This window comes from Dunckerocampus dactyliophorus, chromosome 17 (assembly GCF_027744805.1).
Source record: "Dunckerocampus dactyliophorus isolate RoL2022-P2 chromosome 17, RoL_Ddac_1.1, whole genome shotgun sequence".
Taxonomy (NCBI): domain Eukaryota; kingdom Metazoa; phylum Chordata; class Actinopteri; order Syngnathiformes; family Syngnathidae; genus Dunckerocampus; species Dunckerocampus dactyliophorus.
In genome coordinates, this window is record NC_072835.1 from 12,108,870 (window position 1) to 12,131,592 (window position 22,723).

Sequence of the window (22,723 nt, forward strand, 5' to 3'; positions counted from 1 at the left end):
TGCATTGGCTCTCACTTGAGGAATGAGTTTTTTTGTTGAAGCGGCCCAGCTCAGGACTGATGAAACACAACTATGAGTTTACCCATAGTGATGTAATTCACAGCTGAGCCCACCAGAGACAGGCTTTTATACTCACAAGAGTGCAGAGAGACAGATATAGATTGAATAGAAGTGATTTGGAGTATAAGGGATAGGATTCAACCAGAATGAAAAGGAAGAAATGGCATGAGAGCTCCATTAGATAATCCATATTTGCCATGTGTATGTGTGCTTACGTGTGTGTATCTCAGCCGTCTAGCTGGAAGATAAACAACGCCTTGCATGACTGCAGGCATACTGGTGGGTCAGTATGTTGTGTTTGTGCGGGGAGAGAATAAACATCAATAACGACAGCCACAGTAAGCAACAGCAGCAACAATGTTGGCGGCATTCGTGTTGTAGATAAACCCACATCTCTAGCCCCGAAGGAGCCGAGGCATTCAGGAGAGAACCTATGACTCATCGGTGGGCTATAATGACCGCACACGGCCATTAATGAGGTGCGAGGTGAACACAGTGTAGGCCCCGGCCCCCGAACACCACGGAGGTGAATTCTGCTTGTTTATCACAGGCTCAAACCTGATGTGTGTCTCACGAGCCCCTTGGTAAATTGCTTCAGAGCATCGCCCCTCTTCACCTGTCTAAGGAAATTCTAATGTCTGGAGACAGATTGCTGTTGAACTTCTGAAGGACACAAATCAATCAATGTTGATGCGACTAAAAATTAACAAATCCCATTATAGCACTGATGTTTGATACCATGATAACATCTTGCTGTAATGTCCTGTCAGTCAGATCTTCCAAGATTTTGCAATATTGCAATCTCGGGTAATGCAGTATACGAACATTTACTAACATACCCACGTCCGTATTTGCTTACACTGACAGAGACATGGATGTGTGATGGTAATCCCTAATCGTCTCTCATTTACCAACAGAAATCACTGCTATAGATGGCACTCAACAGTTCGGGGGTAAACTTCACGTATTGTGTTGGAATATGAACGAGTTTACAATCAGCAAGAAGATACAGGAAGAATGGCTGCAACTTGTTGATGACAGAGCAGACAGCAGACAATTAGGGAGCCTTTGGTGGTGTTTGTTTTTATAATTGTAATTAATAATAATTGTAATGAAATATAATAACTATGAGTACAGTAGTATAAGAGTACGATAATATGAGCGTAGTATAAGAGTACCATAATATGAGCGCAGAGAATATGCCTTTATTGTCTACTTGTTTGTTAGATTTCGTTACTCTGTGTGGTAATCAAAATGAGTGAAACATCAAAATTTGTTTTGCAAATTATGTCCACATATGCGTGCAAATAAGACATAATTTGTTTGTTTGTTAACACTAACAAATTAATAAAATCACAGGCTGATGCGATTATTATGATTATTATTATTGAAAAAAATAAGCCTCACACCATCGCAACTTGGTCTGCAACTTTGAAAATTCGCTGCAAAATTAGGCATTTTAGTGCTGCAATAATTAAATTTCACTCACTTAAAAAGCAGCAAGGCTACAAATTAGTTCACAAACTCAAACAGCAAAATTTCATTTAATGAATGCGATCGCTCCTGCGCGCGCAATAGAGAGCGGACGAGAACCTGTAAACATGTAGAGGCAGAAATGACATACAGTCGTCTCCCATTTTTCTCAGTTAATTGATTCCAGACTCGGCTGCGATAAGTGAATTTCCACAAAGTAGGATTGAATATCAATAAATTTTATATTTATTTTTGTAGTTAGAGCATAGAAAACCTGATTATGACTTAATAAATACAATTTTTTACCATTGTTAGAGCCCTGGAGACATGAAATAACACCCCTATAGTAACTTTTACACTCCTATTATTCTTTGTTTACACCACATTGCTCAACTGTAATGCACAGGCTACGGGATCACTGCAGGGACACAAGAGATGGATGCCGCTTTGAACATAGCATGCAACATTACTGACGCCTAGTGACCAGAATACTACATATAACTTGCCTTTCATTTTTTTTTTGACTAATAGTCCATAGTCAACCACAAAACAGCGGTAATTTATGAATTAATTCATTTTCGACAACCGTGACAAAGTGAGAGTGACTCACCAACTTAAATTTTGAGTAATGTTTGCAGCATTTACATTAATTATGTAAACAGTTCATTAAGATAGTTAATGAATTATGCAATCAGTTATTATGCGCATCCCCACACAACTGAATAAACAATTTGCCATAATGTGAAAATAACAAGTTACCCCATTCAAAGGAATCCGGTTGGACAACCCTTGAACAGGAAAGGCTCCAAGACATAAATAATGATGCATGGATTAAGTTGTACACTATTTAATTTATTATGCTCATTAGCCACAATGTAAAATAGGACCTGTTGGATTGCACATGCTTTCAAGCCTCCTTGGCCTTGAATCCCTCACTCATGTTGCCTGATGTGCAAGCAGCGTCAGCATACTGTCAGTGGAGATCTGAGTCCCAAGGTAGCTTTTTGAAGCACCTCTCCCTGTGTTGCCATATTTCTCTCTAAGCCTCTATGAGCTTGTTAGGATTCCCTGTCACGTTCCATCTTGGCTAAGCTCCCCAAATAGGGCTAAGGAAATGCGGGCTTCAGTAGTTGTTGAGGAAATGATTTATTGTGGGATCCAAGAGAGTGTCAGCATCAAATCATATTGAGACGTCTCAGCATAACGTCATGCTAAAAACACTAAAATCAAGAAAAATGGCCAAATCAGCATTTTCTGACTATCAAAAGTCTCGGGGTGGGAGAGGAAGCTGGATGGAACAGAACCACATGCTGGGGTGCTTCATGACTAGAATGAAACATGTAGTTTGTTTAGGGCTCGTTTAATGCTTAGTGGGCAGGTTTGACAGCTTCACAGCAGACACGATTTATCAATCACCAGTCGGTCTTCATTTACTTTCACATGCTCCCTTCGCCGTTTAGTACTGGGTTGGAGTAGTGTGTCTTTCTAAGATGTATAATGTTCACGCAATTGCTTTGCTTATTCTATGTTATCCTTTTGATTTACAAAGTGTTTGCGTTATTTATGTTTTTCTGTAGTGGGGTGATTCTCCCGAGAGGGTGCCATCACTTCGAGGGGCATGACGCACAGGCTACAGTGATATGAAGCTACAGTCGTTCCTTGTTTATCGCAGTTAATTGGTTCCGGGCCCAAGCACAATAAATGAACTTGTGCAAAGTAGGATTCAATTTTTAGAAATGGAATATGTTCATAGTTAGAGCATAGAAAACCTGCTTTAGAGTTTCTAAATAAATTTTTTTTTACCCTTATTAGAGCCCTGTATACATGAAATAACACCCCTGTAGTCACCTTCATACTCCTATTATGCTTATTTTACACCACATTGCTCAATTGTAATGCCCAAGCTATGGGAACACTGTAGGGACACAAGACAGGGCCGCCGCTTTAAACATAACATGCTACCGAGCTAACTAGTTAGCCAAAATAAGAAGCCACAAACTTACCGCTTTCACACCGAATGGGAGGAGAACTTCTTTTCACTGTATCATGTAGGACACGCCATGCAGTGTGAAGGTGATCTGATGTCATGTCTGATCAATGCAACATTGCTGATGCCTTGTAGCCAGAATACTGCATATAACTTGTCTTTCAATATTTTTGGACTAATAATAGACTATAGTTAACTACGAAACAGCAGTCATTTATTCATAAATTTTCGCAAAACCGTGATAGAGTGGGGGAGCGATTTTTGAACTGCAATATAGCGAACGACTGTATAACTATATAAAAATATATGGCAAAAACACATTGTATAGATACAAGAAAAGTCAGTGATAGGTTTGATAAGGGAGTGATCAAACATGCTAGCATTGATTGGCGTAGCCTGTGTCAAGCTGTCAAACTGAAGCCATTGAGGTTTTACAGACTCTGCAATACAGGACAAAGTGCGTACCTTGACGGCTCAATACGGGTATTGGCAACGTGACACAGCACACATGTAGAGTTTGCCGCCGCACGGCAATCGTTTTTGTGATCGGCTTTGAAAGGCAATTATCTGCATATGCTGATCACGTGTTTTTTACGGAAATCAGCCGATACTAATCGGTGGTCGTAAATCCAGGTAATCTGTTCTAGAAAGCCGAAAAAATTTCACACAAAACACATTTTTATAGTTTTACATTTATACTTTTACATGCAGAAACCAATTACATATAAAACATGTAAATTGAAGACTTGATTGTTGACAAAGAAGGCGATGTGGCTCCACTCGGACACCACCTTCAGTTTTTGCTATCAGCAAAATAGCCTTGCTGTTTCTTGAATTCAATAGTGTTTTTCAACTTCTTCCAAATGCTGACATGTGCAACTTTCTTCGTCTCTACTGTGGATTATTTTTCAGCCGTGATCAAAATAAAAGCAGAGACTTGTGGTCTAACTGTGTTAGTTTGCTAAGAACTATACAAAATCAGTCGCTGATGACATCATAGATGGATGACGGAGCTGACTTGCTAATAGGCTGCTAACAAGGATGTTTTGTGATAAAAAAAAAACAAACATTAAAAACACAGTGTATTAATAACACAACAAGACTCGTGTCATATTGTATGCTAGCTGAAAAATGCAAACAAAGGCCAAATTTTGCAGTAAATATTCAACATAAACGTAAAAAAACTCTTTTGACTTAACGACTTGTCTTTGTCTGTTTATGTCAGGGGTGTCCCAGCTTTTTCCGCTGATTGCCACATATTGAAAATTCTTTGGATGACGGGTGGACAGTTTCATATTTTTCTTTGAATGTGGTTTTTGCATGCACCCAGAGCATGTAGCGGTGCCGCGCACACCTGGGTCTCTGCTCCTCTGCTCCTCCGCCAAATGCATCTGCTTGTATTTGTTGGCCAAGTAAACACATGGCACGAGAAACACTTCCTGCCCCCCTCTTTTAATGTGGAATGGGAATTCGTTACCTCTATGTACAGAACCAAAGGTTTCGAAAAATCTGATTATGAATACATGTACCGTCCCACCCATAATGTATCTAGTTTTATCTTAACTACTCTCAATTGTTCAGGGGAATATCCCACATTTGTCCTCTCATAGCGGAGTTGAAATCGGATTGGGTCCTGTGCGCTGGCACATATGTCGCCGACTGACACAGTGTGAAAGATACTGTACATAAAAGGTCATGCTGAAGAAATGCGGGTATCTCCGAGACTGGCCCGCGGGCCTTGAGTTTGACACCTGTGCTCTACACTGTGTACTGCACAGTTGAGAAATGGGACACATTTGGGACAATTTGCACATTTACGATGACTACTACTAGAATGATCCTGTACCTTTTTTCTCTTTTTGAAATTTTTGTTGTTGTTGTTTTATTGTTTCATGCACTTTACTCCCCCTCCATTTTTATTTCTCCACCTTTTTTTTAGGTATTTGTTGCAATACAATCGTGGGAAAAAGTGAAAGTATAACTACATTTTTGTAACTTTCCGACTGCTTAATTGTAAAATTTGTTAAAGAATAAGTAATTAATTAACAAATATCAAGAACAACAACAGACTGAGACAAGCATCTTACCAACATGGCACACAAAAATGTGCAAAATAGGATTTATTCCGTCACAACCAAGTACACATGCATTCCTGTAAGGAAAATATATCCATCCATCCATCCATTTTCTATACCGCTTCTCCTCATTAGGGTTGCGGGGGCATGCTGGAGCCTATCTCAGAAAAAAATAAAATTAAAAACTGTCAGTTAGAAATCATTATGCTGAAGATGAACACACAATGCAAATACTCCCAAGGGACATTACTATAGAAATGACCTTTTCTGTACCAGCTACTCAAAGCAGTGATTCTCAGGTGGTGGGTCTGGACCCAATCTTAGATTTTTTAATGTAGCGAGGTATCATTTATCAATACTCCTATGGGTGGCGACAACGCTCTGCAGTGCTACTTGAAACTCTTTTGGTATTCATAGAAGAATACCAAAAACATCTGTTAGTAAACTACCTGATGCTGAATGTGTGAGTCCTTTCTGTTGTTGAGGCTTAGAAAGTGTTGGCCTGTAAGTACGGTATTTTATGCTTATTATCTATTGCCTCTGCATCTTAGAGGTCAATGTCCATTAGCACGGAGCTAGCACATTTGTTTGATTTCATTTGTGGATGTTGAATGTCACATTTTTGTGTTTTATTAGATTATTACAAGTTTGTGTCTTACGTCAGTTATAATTAGCATGCTTTGTTTCTGATTATTCTGTTTTACGGTGCTTCAAAGTAAAGGCTCTGTAATACAACTCAAACGGAGTCGTCAGTGAGAATCTGTTATCTGGCTGCTGAGATGGCAAGTAACGACCAGACCTTAGGGGGAGAAAAATAGAAAACCTGTATAGACACTTTTTTGTTAAAATTACTTTGAGGTTGTGAGGAAAAACATATTGTTCCTGAAATGTTCATTAAACTTGTTTTGTGTACCTCATCCCTTTTCCGAGCATGAAAAAAATATTTGAAAAAAAGTAATCCCAGCATACATAACGTAACTTTCTTTATCTAAATTGTATTTGTTAGTTCTAAACAGGAGCTGCCACAGACTCTCGGTGTCCTTTGTAGTCCTTTATGGTGTATCAGGCTGTTGATGATGCAGCTTTGCTCAACTCAGCAGGTATCTTTCTCCAAATCCTGCTCAGTGAGAGAGCAGTGAGGTAGGCAGGCAGAAGCACTGAGGCCTGTGGCAGGGCTGGATAAGATGGATCACATGAAAACAACACAAGCGGACTGTAAATGAGGATGGGAGCAGACAACTGAGAGTGCAGTGAGGACAGGATGGTGGCTGGGCAAGGCCGGAATTCAGCAGGGCCTCAGCTTAGACATTCTGATTTAACGGCTCCAATCGTTCACTATGCCCTGAGCCACCGTGAGAATATTACAGGATTCCTCATAATGGACTTTCTATGACTGACAGCTATCTACATTGATTGACATTGCTGAGGAAGAGGGAGGGTCAGATTCACTGACTGTCTGGACCATGACTCTGTTTTTCTGGGCAGATTGTCCAGACATGATGCCTCCTACAGGAACGCTTTAGAGACATGCACGAGCCTGTTTGAATTCTTATTTTCCTTTACCTCAAAGCAATTGTAACATTACAGTATGTAGTCGACTTCAGTGCCATTCATTTTATTTCCATAATATATACAAGGACCAGTATGTCTGTGATTGTCGTTGTGACCCTGGATCACCTTCTTGAGTATTTTTTAATAGATAGAAGACCGACCTCGACACCTCACAAGTCAGTGATTGGTACTCTGTGTTACCGTGCAGAGTCGTAGTGCTTGTACAAACACAATACTCATTTAAAGATTTAAAGATTATAATCAGATGACTTTTGTTAATGTTGAGCATGTTAATGGATTCATTTGTCGTATTCAGTATTGCAAATAGAAAATTGACTACTGTCATAGTACCACAAAGTACCACACAAATATACAGTATGTATTTTCAAATGTAGGGGCAGACCATGAGAAAATAAAATGAATGATAACCAGACACCTGCGGGCATAGCGTAGGACTCCCGGCGGACATATGTGTCCTTTCAGGAATTCAACCTCCATCAGGAGGCTATATTTGTCCCTTTTGGACTTTGCGTAAAGATGCAAGCAGCGTTGAATGGGCCCTTGCAACCCTGTGCAAGTCGGAGGCATGCGGCGTGCGAAGCCCGCTGGTTTCTAGGGGAGTCCACCAGCCTTTCAGCCTCAGCCTGGGACAATAACACATTTTGCTGGAGAATGTAAGGTCACATCTGGACTTTGCGTAAAGCTATTCGCCATATCCACTAGAATTTTTTTTTGTAAGATTAATAAATAAACAATGAAAAAAAATTAAAAGACAGATAATGAGACATGTTATACATAATTAATGAAGGAAGGCTTATGTGTATCAGGGTAACATCGTCATACTCTTTATAGCAGGGGGCTCGTCTTCATCATACTCATCACAGATTTATTGAAGTCTAACTTGTGGACCCACCTATAAAGTCATCCAAGTGGGATCCCACATAGTACGGCACAGACCAAAACTGTTTGCAAAGTATCGTTGGCCATCTGTCTCGTATCCATGGTTTGGATTTGGGCTCATTCTGTCAAAGTCTGTAGGAGGAGTTAATCAAAATACGAGCCCTGGTCTGTGACCCGAAACGACTGGTTCTGACCAAAATGGCTGGCTTTCTGTGTTATGTTGACTTTTTTGTTCGTCCCGTTATGACAGATGTCTCCGCCAGATTTCATGTCTATCCGAGAAAATGGTGGGGCCAAATGTAGCAAAATGTGAATATGACCCGGTTTCAAGTGACTTTTTGTGGTCCGTGTTTGGGACCACCAAAATATCAATTTTTTCGCCAGTCCTGACATGCCTGAAAATTTTGCTGAGTGTTTGTGCATGTCTAGTATCACAAATGGGCGAGGAAAGACGGACAATAATCAACAAAAGGATACAAAAGGGCCTTTGCACCCTCTGGGCCCTAATTCTTTATATTGGTCTGTACATGACTGCAATGTAACCACCATCAGGAGCCTTAGTACTCCCCAGTAATTGCAATTAGACATAACTGAGGGGGGTCTACTAAATAAATCGTTTCATCAGTTGTAGTAGGATCTGACTGCCTTGCAAAGTCACTTGGGTTAAATTTATCTGAGCATTTTTTCTATTACTCAGTATTTAATATTACGTATAGAACATATGCATGGACAAAATTCGAGTCTAGCAGGCTGATTGCATTTCATTTAAATTGCTTAACCTCAGCCACACAATTAAGCAACACAGTCAGAAATTAATCATCTTTCATAATATTTTTTTTTTCTGATTGAGATTATCACACGCAAAGTGTTGATCATTTCCTTATTAAGCATAATTACTTTATTGTCAATCAATGACACACCATCATTATAGATCATTTCCAAATGTGCCGTCAATGTCTTTCAGCAGAAATCTAAAACAAACTTTCATAGCCACGCTGGCATAAATGCAGCACTGCCATTCCAATAAATGTTAAACATTCTCTTGAGTAAGACTGATAAACAACATCTGATCCAAAGCTAATATCCATTTTAATTTGCTGCAGATACACAATGTCTGCACTGAGGTCATCCTATTGATTTAATATAAGCTGCCTCAGTGGGAGAAATGGCTTTCATTGACATAGCACAGCGTTGCATTTTAAATTGATTTTGCAGGAGGACAGTCCTTGTAATCTTTATGTACAATCTGTACACAGCGAGCAATTCTTTAACACAAATTAGTGCATTTGTTTCAACTATGACTGTGGGAGATGAATTGTTAAGGTGAAGGCTTGATGAACCATAAAAGTGTCCTAGTCAAGTCTTGTGCAAGCCACTTGTCATTGTAACCACCTCTGAAGTTGAGGAGCAGGAAGGTCTTCCCATGTAAGGCAACGCTAGTTTGCAAAAAGGGAAAGTAGCCAGCGATGTACTTGGATGGGGCATCCAATTTTCTGCTTCAGTGGATGTGTGTGGGTGTGTAAGCTAATGTATGGGGCCATGTGATTTACACATCTGCAGGTCTCTGGTTAGACTTGGTGCTATAAGTACAGTGGATGAACAGATAGACAAACGGATGGGCCATCTGATGGATGGATGGATAGATATAAGGCATAGGGATGGATGGGTGATATGTGTGAGTGTTATTCTGCCCAGCTCCGGCTCAGGCCCCCGCATCGACAAGCTGTCCATAGCTCACTGTAATTTAGAGACCTTACACCAGAGAGCGAGTCTGAGTTATGACATTTCTCTTTCCCTTCTTCCTCTCTTCTTACGCTTGCCGCTTTTATGATTATTTTTTTATTTAACTGCCTTTGCATTATGTGCTAAGCAATTTTGAATATTACATTCCAGAAATTCTGTTATATTCATAATAATAAATTGTTTATATTTGACCCATGTTCTTTGGGTGCTGCGTTACGAAATAGATTTTTTTTTCCCTCAAGGTCCCACATTACTTGTTTTATAGACACTGCTGACAAGCCATTTTTCAACATGTCAAATTATACTCTACATAAGCCCAGACTGTAAACAAACCCTTGGAAATACACCAAATAAAAAAGCTACTCATATGTCAGTGTTGTACGGATTCTAATGTATTACTTTTCATACGCTGTACAGCTAATGTATATCCTCTTTAGAACAAGCTCATGGCTGCATAGCCGGGGCCCTTGAAAACTGCTTCTCTATAGTCTATCACTATCACATTGAATTGCAAAACAGGCTGGAGCTGGCTTGGTCAGGTACAATTTGGAGTGTTTGGACAGAAAAGCAGTAATGGCTTAGATCGGGCGACCATTTGTTAATATACAGTGGTACCTCAGATTTTGTTATTAATTTGTTCCGAAAGGTTAGATGAAAACTGAAATGTGTGAAAATCAAGGCAATTTTTTCCCATAGGAAAAAAATATACAGTGATCCCTTGCCTCTTTGCTACTTCAAATTTTTGTCACTCTATCATTCGAGCATTTTGAAAATATATTAAAAAATCATTGCTTTTTTGGTATAGCAGGTCTCTACAGTAACATTACTGACACCTAGTGACCAGTGTAGAATACTACATACAGTATCATGTCTTTAAATCAGTCTTCTGAATGTCTTATATGGGTATTTTCGTTTATTTAGCCATTTTTATGCTTGAAAATGTGATCGGTTGAAGCTGCAAAATTCCAACCTCAAAGTGGCAAGGGTCAACTGTGATCCGTTCCAAAAACCTTCACAACAAATACATTTTATAGAGAGTAATGATAGTTTTGTGGCCACTGGATTTTGTGTAACGATACAGTACAGGGAAAACTGACTTGTTTGCTACATGCAATGTTGTACGAAAACACAGGCAAAATGATGGCAAACTTTCTTGCTGAAAATCAAATTATACAAAAACTGGGAAGTATGAACACCGAGGTTTGACTAAAAGGGAAAAAAAACGACTCTTGCGCCAGGGGGTGTGGGACAGTACAATCACACCATGCAGGAAGGCAGGACTGAAACAAGACGGGAGAGCGAGGCAGGCAGAGCTCCAGAGGAATACACTAAAGCTGAGAAATTCGAACATGTGTTCACCCTAGCTTGGATGTCATAGTATTGCCGAAGGCCCTCAGCACAGGCAGAGTGTCCAGTCAGACTACTCGGATGTCACCCCTATACTAATTACTGCCCATCCCTATACTAATTGCTGGCATATTTACAATATAACATTACATTATAGTGTAATGGACCGTAACAAGTGTCCTTTATGGATTTTTTAAAACTCAAATTATCTTAGCAAAAGGTATTTTTCAGCGTTAATGTCGATTTTTTTTTTTTTTGCAAACATAAATGCATTGCTTGAGCCTTTTTAATCAGGCGTCCCATAAGAACTGTCAGAATTTATCTTACAATTCCATTTTTTTTTTTTTTTACCCACAAAGGGAACACACATATAAATATTCCATGATGTTTGAAACAGATGCCAGTAATCAGCTCCGATAAATGTGAAAAAGAGAAAAAGTAATACAGAGTTGTCGTTTACAATCTCATCTGAGAGCCACAAATTAAGACCAACCTCGTAAGATGCTAATTTAACATCTTAGAACATGATTTGCCTTTCTGGAAGGTGCTTTATTCCTGCCGTAAAGCTGTCTACGTCACAAACACATTCATGAACATTATTTGCGTTCCTCACAAGCCGAGTCGTCCTCTCCCCGCGGAGAGGAACAACGACCTTTATTAGATTTGGTTTTAATCAGTTAATCCGTTCTTTAATACAGGAGTAAACATCAAAAAACACAACTAAGTAAATGAACTGTTGGAGTCATTTTATAATAGCATGTAAATCTTTCAGAGTTTGTAATGAGCTTTGTTTTTCCTGTGGGCTTGGCAGTAAGAAATCAGCACTTCTCTCCCTCCCCCTCTGTCTCACACACACACACACACACACACACACACACATTGCACACACACATGAGAGAAGCATGCAAGCAGCTTGTCTCTCGAAATGCGTGCCATTGAGAGAATTGGGGGGGGGGGGACATGTTAATCCACGTGAGCAAATGACAAACGGTTTGGATGCAACATGAAACTGGTGCAGAAATACAGCCTCATCACAGTGGATCAGATGCTCTTTTGAATCGTTTCCATAAGAAATGCCGTTTTTGTACTGTCTTTACAAGAGGCGTCTCAGCCTGGAGGATGCTCATGCAGCTCAAGATCACATGTTGCACAGTTTGAATTACATGCGTGTCTCAATTTAAGCATCAGCTACCCAACCGAGGGAAAAATTGAGCACCCTTTTTTCCTGTATCTAGGCAACAAGAACACCATATAACTCTTTTCTATTTTCTCTTTTGCTCTAGGGAACACCCCATCTTACTTTTGAAAATAAAATCTCTTCCTTTCAGTACGTTCAGCCTTAAATTGGCACAGATTTGTTCAGACTTTAAGCACTTTAAATTGTTCTGGTGGAGTCCTGGTGCATCATGCGGAGAGTAACGACTGCTTTATGGCTCTCCTTGAGGAGTGATGAAATGTTTACCAGTGGAATGACAGGTAGCTGTGTGATGTGTGGGAGGGCTCGCTCACTCCAATGGAAGTGATGGGGAGGGAGGAGGAGTAGGAGGATGAGCTGTAGGTGGAGTTTCATGACACCGAGGTTCAACCCTCTCCGGGATAAATCAAACATGGTGCAAAGTTTGCCAGAACCGTGTGTTTTACCTTGAGCATGCGGCTACATTTACACAACGTCACGGGCTGCTCTTTGTTTTTGTTCTTTGTCATTGGACTGCAATTTCTCCAGCTTCTTTTCGCCGACCAGCCTTCAATTTGCAGTCATTTCCGGACATCAGGCTTATGTAACCTTCACTTATTTTATGATGCTTGGCATTCAGTGCTGATGGAAATGAGTTGCCACAGAAACAGGGCTGCATTTTTTTTTTTTTTTTTTACATTTTGCTTTCGGAAAGACATGCATTATTGAAAAATAATAGTTTTAAAGGCACACAAGTGTGTTGTTGCGTCCCAATGGGGAGGGATACAAGTTCATGTACACTAGGCAGGTTGCAGTTCCATTTCAAATTCTCACTTTTAGTTTATGATAGTACTCAACATTAGGCAAACATTGCATCTTCTTCACTGTTGTCTGCTTATGATACTGTGGAGCTGTATTGATCTGTTGACGAGCTTAATATCATTGTATGTTTATTAGGGCTGTCAAATATTTTCATTTTTTAATGAGATTAATCAGTTTTCAAATGAATACATGATAATTAATCATCATTTTACAACTATGTCTGAAATATGCAAATTTTCATTGTATTTTATTAACAGAATGATGATATGATCCCTCGCCGGTCTCAGGGGTTGGCTGTCCTCCGGCCTGCCGGCGCCCTGTTTCTGGTTGGGATTGCCCTCTCTGTGGCCCCTTGCTGGTCTTCTCGGGGGGGAGGGCTCTGTGGGATGGCTCTTGGGGGGCTGATATTTATGCTGCCTGCCCCTGTGGGCCCGGCGGCTTTCTGACGGTGGGGGCTCGGCCTGGCTGTGTGGGGCGGAGCTTGCTGGGTGGCGGGAGGCAGTCCCTCTCCTTCCATGCATTCTGAGTGACAATTACACGCTCACACGCACATGTACAGAAATACCTGTACACACGTACATATGCACACTCACAGTACATACGTACTTCCCCACATTACTCACTGAGTTAACCAGGGTGTTATTATGTTGTTGTTTTTATTACAGCGACAATATGATTATAGTTTTTACAATTGTGTGCATTACAGTTATTGTCATTCTGATCACTATCATAGTTAATCATTTAATTACTGCTATTACTACTAATAAGTATGACTGTATCAATGCAGTATTATCATTGTGGTTGTTGATATTATTTTGTCCATTTGTCAGGGTCTTAGCTATCACAGACATTTTGTTATGTAGTCCTGTTTGCTTCTGTTGTTTTGTTATTGTTGTCACAATTGTTGTTGTTGCTGTTGTCCTTGTCTCTTTCTTTTTTGTCCCCCTCTCATCCCCGCACTCCCCTCTCTGTTTTCTTTTCTCTTCTTCTCTATCCCCTCCTGCTCCGGTCCGGTCGCTCCAGATTTGCATAACAACAAAACATCAAAGTCAGATTCGGTATAACAGGGGAAGTGTATCTCACACTTTTCCCTGGCAGAGCTAATCTGTTGAGCACGTAAGGGCATTTAGATCAACAATACTATCTGCCCTAATGGCTGGACAGGACAGAAAAAAAAACAAAAAAAAACAGAAAGATAAATGGCAGGACAGGATTGTATGTACAGTTCTCCCGCGTTTATTGTAATTAACTGGTTCCAGACCAGGCCGCAATAAGTGAATTTCCACAAAGTAGTATTTAATATTAAGAAGTGGAATGTTTTCATAGTTATGATTCACTCGATACGGTTTTTAACAATATTAGAGCCCTGTAGACATGAAATAACACCCCATACCTATAGTCACCTTTACAGTCCCATTATTCTTTGTTTACGCCACTTTGCGCAGCCTACGGGATCACTGCAGAGACATAAGAGACGGCTGCTGGTATGCTGGCTGCATATAGCAAGCTACCAAGCTAACTAGTTAGCCTCCAATTTGTTATTAAAAACTTACCACTTTCACACGGAATGGGAGAAGAACGTTTTTTCTCTTTATCTTGTCTGACATGCCATGGCTGGCTCTGCATTGTTAAGGTCATGTAATCTAAGGTAATGTCTCATCAATGTAACATTACTGACGTCAAGTGACCAGAATACTACATATGACTTGTATTTCAATATTTTTGACTAGTAAATGGATCATAGTCAACGACGAAACAGTGATCATTTATTCATTAATTCTTTTTTTAAAAAACGGGACAGAGTGAGGGAGCGATATTTGAACCACAATGTAGCGAGGGATGACTGTATTTGGATGTTGCAGCCTTGAATATTGGCTAATACTGTTATCAATCCGATACCACCACGAATCACAGATACTTTTGTTATTACTTATTTTGTAGTGTGGAATGCTTGAAAAGGCTTGATCAAACGTCATAGCAGAGAGGCGTGGCTCGCCATGATGTGCATGCGTTAATTACACTATAATTTTTAACGTACCGTGTGAAATAAATGATCTGTGTTAACATGTTATTTTTGACATTTTAGGTCCTTACGGACTGAATGCCATTACTTTGACGCGTTGTAAGTTGAATTTTAGTGTAAGACGGAAGTCATGAAAATATTATTACTCATAAATGAACACTTACGTCACTCACACTGTCCACACTACGTAATTAAAACACTAAATGCAAGAATTAAATCAAACCATCATAAAAAAAAGAGACCAAAAAAAAAATCACTACTCTGCACGGTTATTAGTGTCACATTCATAGGCTCAGATCCTATGAACACGGAACACAAAAACTGAGGACCACCTTAAGGGATGCCCAGTGGGATACTCTCTGGTTGTCTACAACCATGCAAACAGTCTTATTTCAGTTGTTGTACTTAACATAAACTGCCACTCTTTTAAAGCTTGGGGAATATCCTTTTCACATTGATTCTCCGATGTAGAAGGTGGAGAGGTTGTCCAGTAATAGATTGGGTAAGGGTTACCGAACTCTGTGAGGAAGTGTCCTTGAGCGAGAAACAGAGTACCTAATTGCTTCTGATGAGGAGGCTGGAACTGTGCATGGAGCCGCCATCTGTTTATCAAAGTGTGGGGGAGGGAGGCAACATTGTAAAGTGCAGAGGAGTATTACTGGTTTGGAAAGAAGCATATCCATGCACACATTCTTTAGGTATTATTGTTTTTTTTTATTTTTGTATTATTTATTTATAAATATATAGTTGTTTTTTTTTAACCTAGCTACATCATCATAAAGCATTTAATGATCAAAAGGCAATCAAAATATCCACAGCGCATGTCTGTAAATTGGAGCAAGATTGGTTGAAAAACATGGCCTCCATCAAGCAAAACATCTTTGCAGGGGCATTGGTGGGACACAATCATACAATTAATGACCTCAGATATAAAACTTTGAGGATATCTGTAGTACATACAATATATGGTAGCATGTCTTGCAAAACATTCTGAACACAACCTACAGGGGGCGCCGCATATGGAAAAAAAATGAACACCATGCGTCATCCTACTTTTTCCACGAATGTATATATATACAGTAATGTTATGTTTGTTATACTGTATTATGTACTATGGTACGATGTTACATATAAAATATTATATCATATGCGGCCGTGGTTTGTGTTCCCACTGTCAAGGACTCCAGAGACATTACTTAATGCTAAAGTTGTGATTCCAGAGACAGTAGTGCCTCTGTAGCCAGCAGAGGCACTATTGATTCAGTCTCAAGTCGTTTGGGAAGAGTAACTGAAAGCACACTACAGCAACTCCTCTGAGCAGCATCATTCGTCCTGATACAGCAGCGCAGACACAGGGGGACACACCCTGGACCGGTTGCTCGTCAAAAATAAATGATGACAATTTCCTTATTCTTTCATTTACTATTTTAACAATTCATTGATTGCCATTATTGTAATGTAAAAACAATTGCAAACATAAATTCATTGAACATAAAATGAATAATGGCTATGGCACATGAAGCAATATCATGCGGATGGAAACAGCTAATTTTATACTGCAGTGTAATTCCAGTAGAAGTAATGGGTTTACACCATTAACCCTACAGTACATACTAAACTGTACTCCGTGCTGCAATCAACATTTTGAACCCACCTATGATGTAGTAGCATGGCTGTTGGGAGTATTTACTCGGTCAGTTGCTAATAATAATGGTGCTTACACTGCACAAGCACACACAATACACCTATGTAGTTTAAATACAGCTTGCCGATACATGTGAATGTGTTTTTTTGCATGCACTAGGTTTATTTGAGTCCTAGTTATATCCTCAAATATGCAATATAATACTCACAAAGCAAAACCCAGAGACGCAAATCACTTTTACAGCACACATTGCCTTTCTTCAAGGTAAAATATAAGAAAGGAAACAACATTCCCTGACTTATGTATTTTTTTTGCAGAAAACATCTTTTCAGCAAATCAAACATGCAAGAAAAGAAAACAAAATACCAGCACCTTGTTGTTTACCTCCTTGTCATTGTTTTCTGTGTGTTTTGTGTCACTCTCTGGCCACATGAGCATTGTTGGATGAGCATGAGGGAAACTGAGTAAGAAGATAAGCTTTGACACCCCTTTAAGTACCTCTACATCCATTAAGGTGGAGATTATAGCTTCAAAGCTAATTCTTTTTTGTCATTCTTTTCATGGAGATTGTGGTGAAAATCACAAAGTGTGTCCCCTTTCCTTTCAATTTACCCCTTAATAAATTCACCAGCTTTTATCCCTTGTCTCAATATAATGGCAAATTAAAATTCATTGAGTTTCAGCGTGTTCATTAGGCTCTGAAGGTGAGCTCTCTGTGAGAGGATGTGGTGCTTTAGTAGCTCTTGTCTTCCTCTGCCTAAATGAATGAGAAATCAAGTGTCAGGAATGAATGCAGATCAGATGTGAATTTTTTTGGTGGGTGTCACCTCAAGCATTTCTTTTGAAGGGCCACATAATAAGTGGAATAAACATTTGATATGGTGTATTTTATGGTTTCATTTAGGGACGCTCGATCAGGGTTTTATGCTGCCGATTCCGATATCGATCATCCACGAGTGAGATCGGCCGATACCGATACTGATTACATTGAATAACTGTACATTTTTCAATTGATTTATTATGAGTGGTATTGGCGTTAGACAATTCCAAGGGCACCTGGCAAATAGGTAATTCTTTAAAAAATAAACGTTTGGGCGGATTGTCTTTTTTTCCAGATTTTTGTACTATTTGACACAAACCTGAATTTAATTTGATGCGTGTTTTGGAGTAATACAGATACATGGGAAATAAACTGTTCAATAATTATTTTTTAGCCCAAGATAACAAAATTAACAGAATGAGCTGTCAACTATTTGTGTTTTATTTATGACTGGCATTTAAATTGTACACAATTTTATTTACCATGCAGATCTACACTCAGTGTGGCCACGGCCTTTATGCTATTTTGTGGTTATTTGTCATTATGTAAAAGTATAAAGTCTGAATTCAACAGTTACAGTGTAATAAAAACGATTAAGAGTTGAAGCAAATATTCTTTTACCTTTTGGTGAGCTTCCCAAAGTCAGCTGGTGAGATAGGAGACATAATATCACCATCATAAGACGGGACACAATTAAACAACCACACACAAATAGTGTTTTGAGGACCAGCCATAATTACAATAATGACAACAAGATAGTAAAGTTGTTCAGTGACGCTTGAAAAAGTTAGTACGTACCCCATGAACGTGATATCCGCTTGTAGCGTTCCCGTGGGACAAAAACGAGCTCCGAAAAAAACGCATTGCTTGTTTTAAAAACAAAATGTAACTCTGAGTCACATTTGGAGTCCGAAGACCAGAAGCTAGGCGGATAACTCTAGCTAGCGAGGTAGCCTCCGCCAAAGTACAGCCAGTGACACACAGGCAAAGCTTGTAAACAAAGATGCAAGAATAGTCGATCGGCAATACTGTAGGTTTGGTAAGGGAATGATCGAACACACTGGCATTGTTTGACGTGACAAATCAGACATGTAGGATTTGCCGCTTCACGCCAATCGTTTTTTGTGATCGGCTTTGTAAGGTCTTTATCGGCATACGCCGATCTCATGTTTTTTACGGGAATCGGCTGATATTGAACTGTGGCCAAACAATCAGTGCATCCCTAGTTTCACTGTCCAGAGACAAATTCTTTATTGTGACAGGAAAAAGCAAACATGGATGGAAATATTCCAGTCAATTAGGTCACTTTATAATAAAGAGGGCTTCATTGCAATTTAGAATTCCTTGCTTAACTATTTTAGAAATATTGAGAAAACCATTGTAAATATGTATCACAGCAATCTAATATTGTAGTTTCTGATTTAGTTTTACTTTTAGATTTAGTGACCATGATTGTGCATTTTACGTGTTCTAGTTATATTGTATGGGTTTTTTTTTCTTTCTTTTTAACATTTTGTGCGTAACTCACTGAGAAATCCAGAATTTAAACGTTTGGTGTACATGACAAGACTGTTATTTATGTGGGATCTTCTGTTTCATAATTATCATATATTTTCTTTGCTGGTTGGTTACAGCTAATGTATGTAAGGCCATTCTACTACCTTATATATTTATTTTACTAGTTTGAACATTGATATAAGTTAAAATACGGTGCCTTACCTGAGAAACTGGATGGGATCCATGCTGTACGTACCTCATCATGTACGTGCATCCTCTTCCTACATAGGTATGTCTGTGAATACACTTACTTATCCAGGTTGTTGTTCAGGTTGTCTTAGAAGACATTAAGTCTGTCATTCGAGCAGGCTTCATTAGTTCATGCTCAAAGACTAGATAGGACAGCTCTAGTCTGAGAGGATGGAGCAAGTTCCAAGCATTTATTCTCTAAGATGGAGGCACGTCCCAACCGAGATAGTGTGGAGTGAGGCCTCTACGTGCCAACAACGTTTGGGTTGGGTTGAATCATCCTTGTTTCCTTCAGTTGCAGAAATGGTCATGGGTGCACCTGAAAACCAAAAGTGGATGTGTCATGTTTGTGATTTGTTAGAGGATAAATTTTTTGCTCTTTTATGAAGGGATGAAAGGGCGATATTGTATGTGAGCGATAGCTGGTGTCGCAGCTCTCCCCCTCTCTTCAGAGATGGTTTTTCCAACCTTGACGAAGATGGCTTCACTCGCTCTTCTTTCAAATCAAATGTCCTCTCTGTCCAGAATATGTACATTTTTGTCCTCAGAAGACTGCTGTATCTCTAATCAGACTTCCTCCTGACTAACCAGACAGTGGTTTTGGACCTTATGCAACATACACTATGCATGAGCAAAGAGAATACATTATCTCTATTCAACCTTGCCCTGTATGTGCTGAAATGACTCCCTGTTTTTAATGTAATGACAGTTTTTCATACCCAACATGAATACAATGAAATAAGTCATAGGTATTGTGAACAGGTTCATTGAAAGCCACACTCGGAGGGATTAATCTTGAATGAAATTAAGTATGTAGGAATTCTAGTAGAGTTTCACATGTATAATGTATCAAAGACTCGTTAATAATCCCCCCACAAGGCTTCACCACCTTGTACTGAAGGGGGAGATTGACAAAGAGAGCAAGAGCTGCAGACAAAGAAAACAACCGAGTTCATCAGGTCTTGGCCCTCTGCGAAGTGAGTCTCGGTCGATCAGCGTGTGTGTAATTGAATGGTGGGTGCATAGGAACGTGTGTGTGTTTTAGGGTTGGAATGTGATGAGAAAAATCAAGGACAGCCGCCCGTGTGCCTTCTCTAACTCTGTTCAGGTCAGACTGGCATTTTAATAAGGGCTGGTGAATACCACTGTTTCATCCCCCCCGGGGAAGCCAAACACATACTCTTTCTCTCTCTCCCTCTCTCTCTCTCTCTTTCTCACACACACACACACACACACACACACACCGTTGAGAACATGCCAACAAACAAAGAGAGGTACAAGTAGAAATCATGTGCATGGATGTAACCAGTGTACTCGCACAGTGCTGGATATCCGAAATGTTGGTGTGTACATTGCATAGATTTAAATGCATGTGTTTCATTGCATTGCAGTTTTAATGTGGTTAAAGCCCACAATAATAAATATGGTTAACAGGACCGGCATGACTTGTTGGTATAAATGTGGAGCTTGCCAAGCCATGCCAATTGAAATGGAGTGTTCCTGCTGCACTGAGTGGCATACCGTGTAGCCATTGATGGAAAGGCTTCGTGTATATGGCTTGGAGGACATTGCTCCATGAGATTCTATCACAACGAATGAGGAATTGTTAGGCCAGCTGGACCAGACGGACAACTGTCCATGGAGTAAGTCACCATGATATGCGATATATGAATGTGAGTGTGAATGGTTGTTTGTCTATATGTGCCCTGCGATTGGCTGGCGACCAGTCCAGGGTGTACCCCGCCTGTTGCCCGAAGTCAGCTGGGATAGGCTCCAGCGTGCCCCCGCGACCCTAATGAGGAAAAGCGGCATAGAAAATGGATGGATATCATTGTAGCTTGGTTTATATACAGGTCAGTTGTGTAAATAGAACTTTGTTGGTGTATTTTGGAGTGTTTTTTTTTAGGGCTTTATAGTCAAAATAGATGTGTCCCATTACGCGCATTGTTAGCTCCCTCATGCTAGCTGTTTTTTATCTTTTTACAACGCAAAGAAAAGGGAAAGGCCAAAGGCATGTGTGGTTATGGTTCACATAAGAATTGTGGATGATGTCCAAAATTCCAAAAAGGTGCAGTTTTCCTTTAATCCCCTTGCAACCTCTATTGCATTTTGGTTAAAAAAAAAAAAGGAAAAGCTTATCCATTCCGAACAAGCCATACATTTTGAAGAAGGCAGGAATATAGAGAGTTGCTGTCACTGAACTGAAGTGAAAGAAAGAAGGAGGAACTGTGATACTTCATCCAGGACTGCTGGGAAGTTGGAAATACCCTATACTTCAAGGAACCTGGCTGGAAAAATTATTGTATCCTTAATAAAAAAATATATATATATATATACAAAATATCTACACACCGGCTTCCATGAGGACCAGTTTTGTTAAACTACAATGGCCAACAAATACAGCTGTAGTTATAATATACTGTAGTTCTTTAAAACCTTTTAGTGTGTCTCTGTGGGCACCACCAATGGTGTGTGATAACGATGGTATGGTTTTACTGTGTACCATTCGGTCCATCCTGCATGGGACAATGCACCCTTATGGATCGCGGCATTTCAAAAGATTTTGCACTATGTGTGTGCGTGGGTGTGTGTGTGCCCGTCCAGGCTGGCTAAAAGCCCTCCCTGCGAGGTAATGTACATATTTCAAGTGAGAGACAGTCTGGCATTCGGAGACAGAGTATATATGTGAGAGTATAGGCGACAACAGCCGCATGACCCTGACCAACTGTGTCGACGATTTGTGGAGGCGACTCAGATCTGGCGTATTTCTTTAGCCCAAAGTGCGGTACACCTATTTTTGAACACTTTATGTCCGTAAATGGACAATGGAAGATGAGTGCATGAGATGAAAGCAGCATGCTGCCATTGTTCAGTAGAGATAAGAACACTGCACGCTGTAACTATTAACACTGCACTTCAGGTGAAACTTATGTAATATATAACAGTACAACAAAACAACAATAAACTAATCATGACAGAAACCGTAGCCCAGATACAGACCCTATCCCACCATGGGTTACCTGTACCGTTGCACCCCTAATGTGTGATGTCCGATAAGAACTCTGACTTTGAGTTAGCTGTCAAGGCGTCAGACTTCACAGTTTCTGTTATGACTTATAACACTGGTTGGTACACACCTCTCTCACAATCTGACCGGACTTGCGTATTTGCTTTGAGGTGATGTCGTGGCATCATTGCTTTTCTCTGATTTTGGCTTTGATGTTCTTGCAGAAAAAAAAATCCAACATTTCAGAGTTCTAGTGTTTGGGCTCAGAAAGTTGAGTAGCAACAAACCCAAATGAGATGCACATTTTCCTTGATAAATAGGTCTTGTCATGTTAAAAAACATACAAACGG

The 22,723-nt window shown here is 39.8% G+C and overlaps 1 protein-coding gene across 2 annotated transcripts in view; it reads left to right on the forward strand.

Moving 5' to 3' along the window:
* Window positions 1–22,723, forward strand: part of LOC129169727 (leucine-rich repeat transmembrane neuronal protein 4) — a 127,641-nt gene that overhangs the window by 44,867 nt on the left and 60,051 nt on the right. The window lies entirely within an intron of this gene.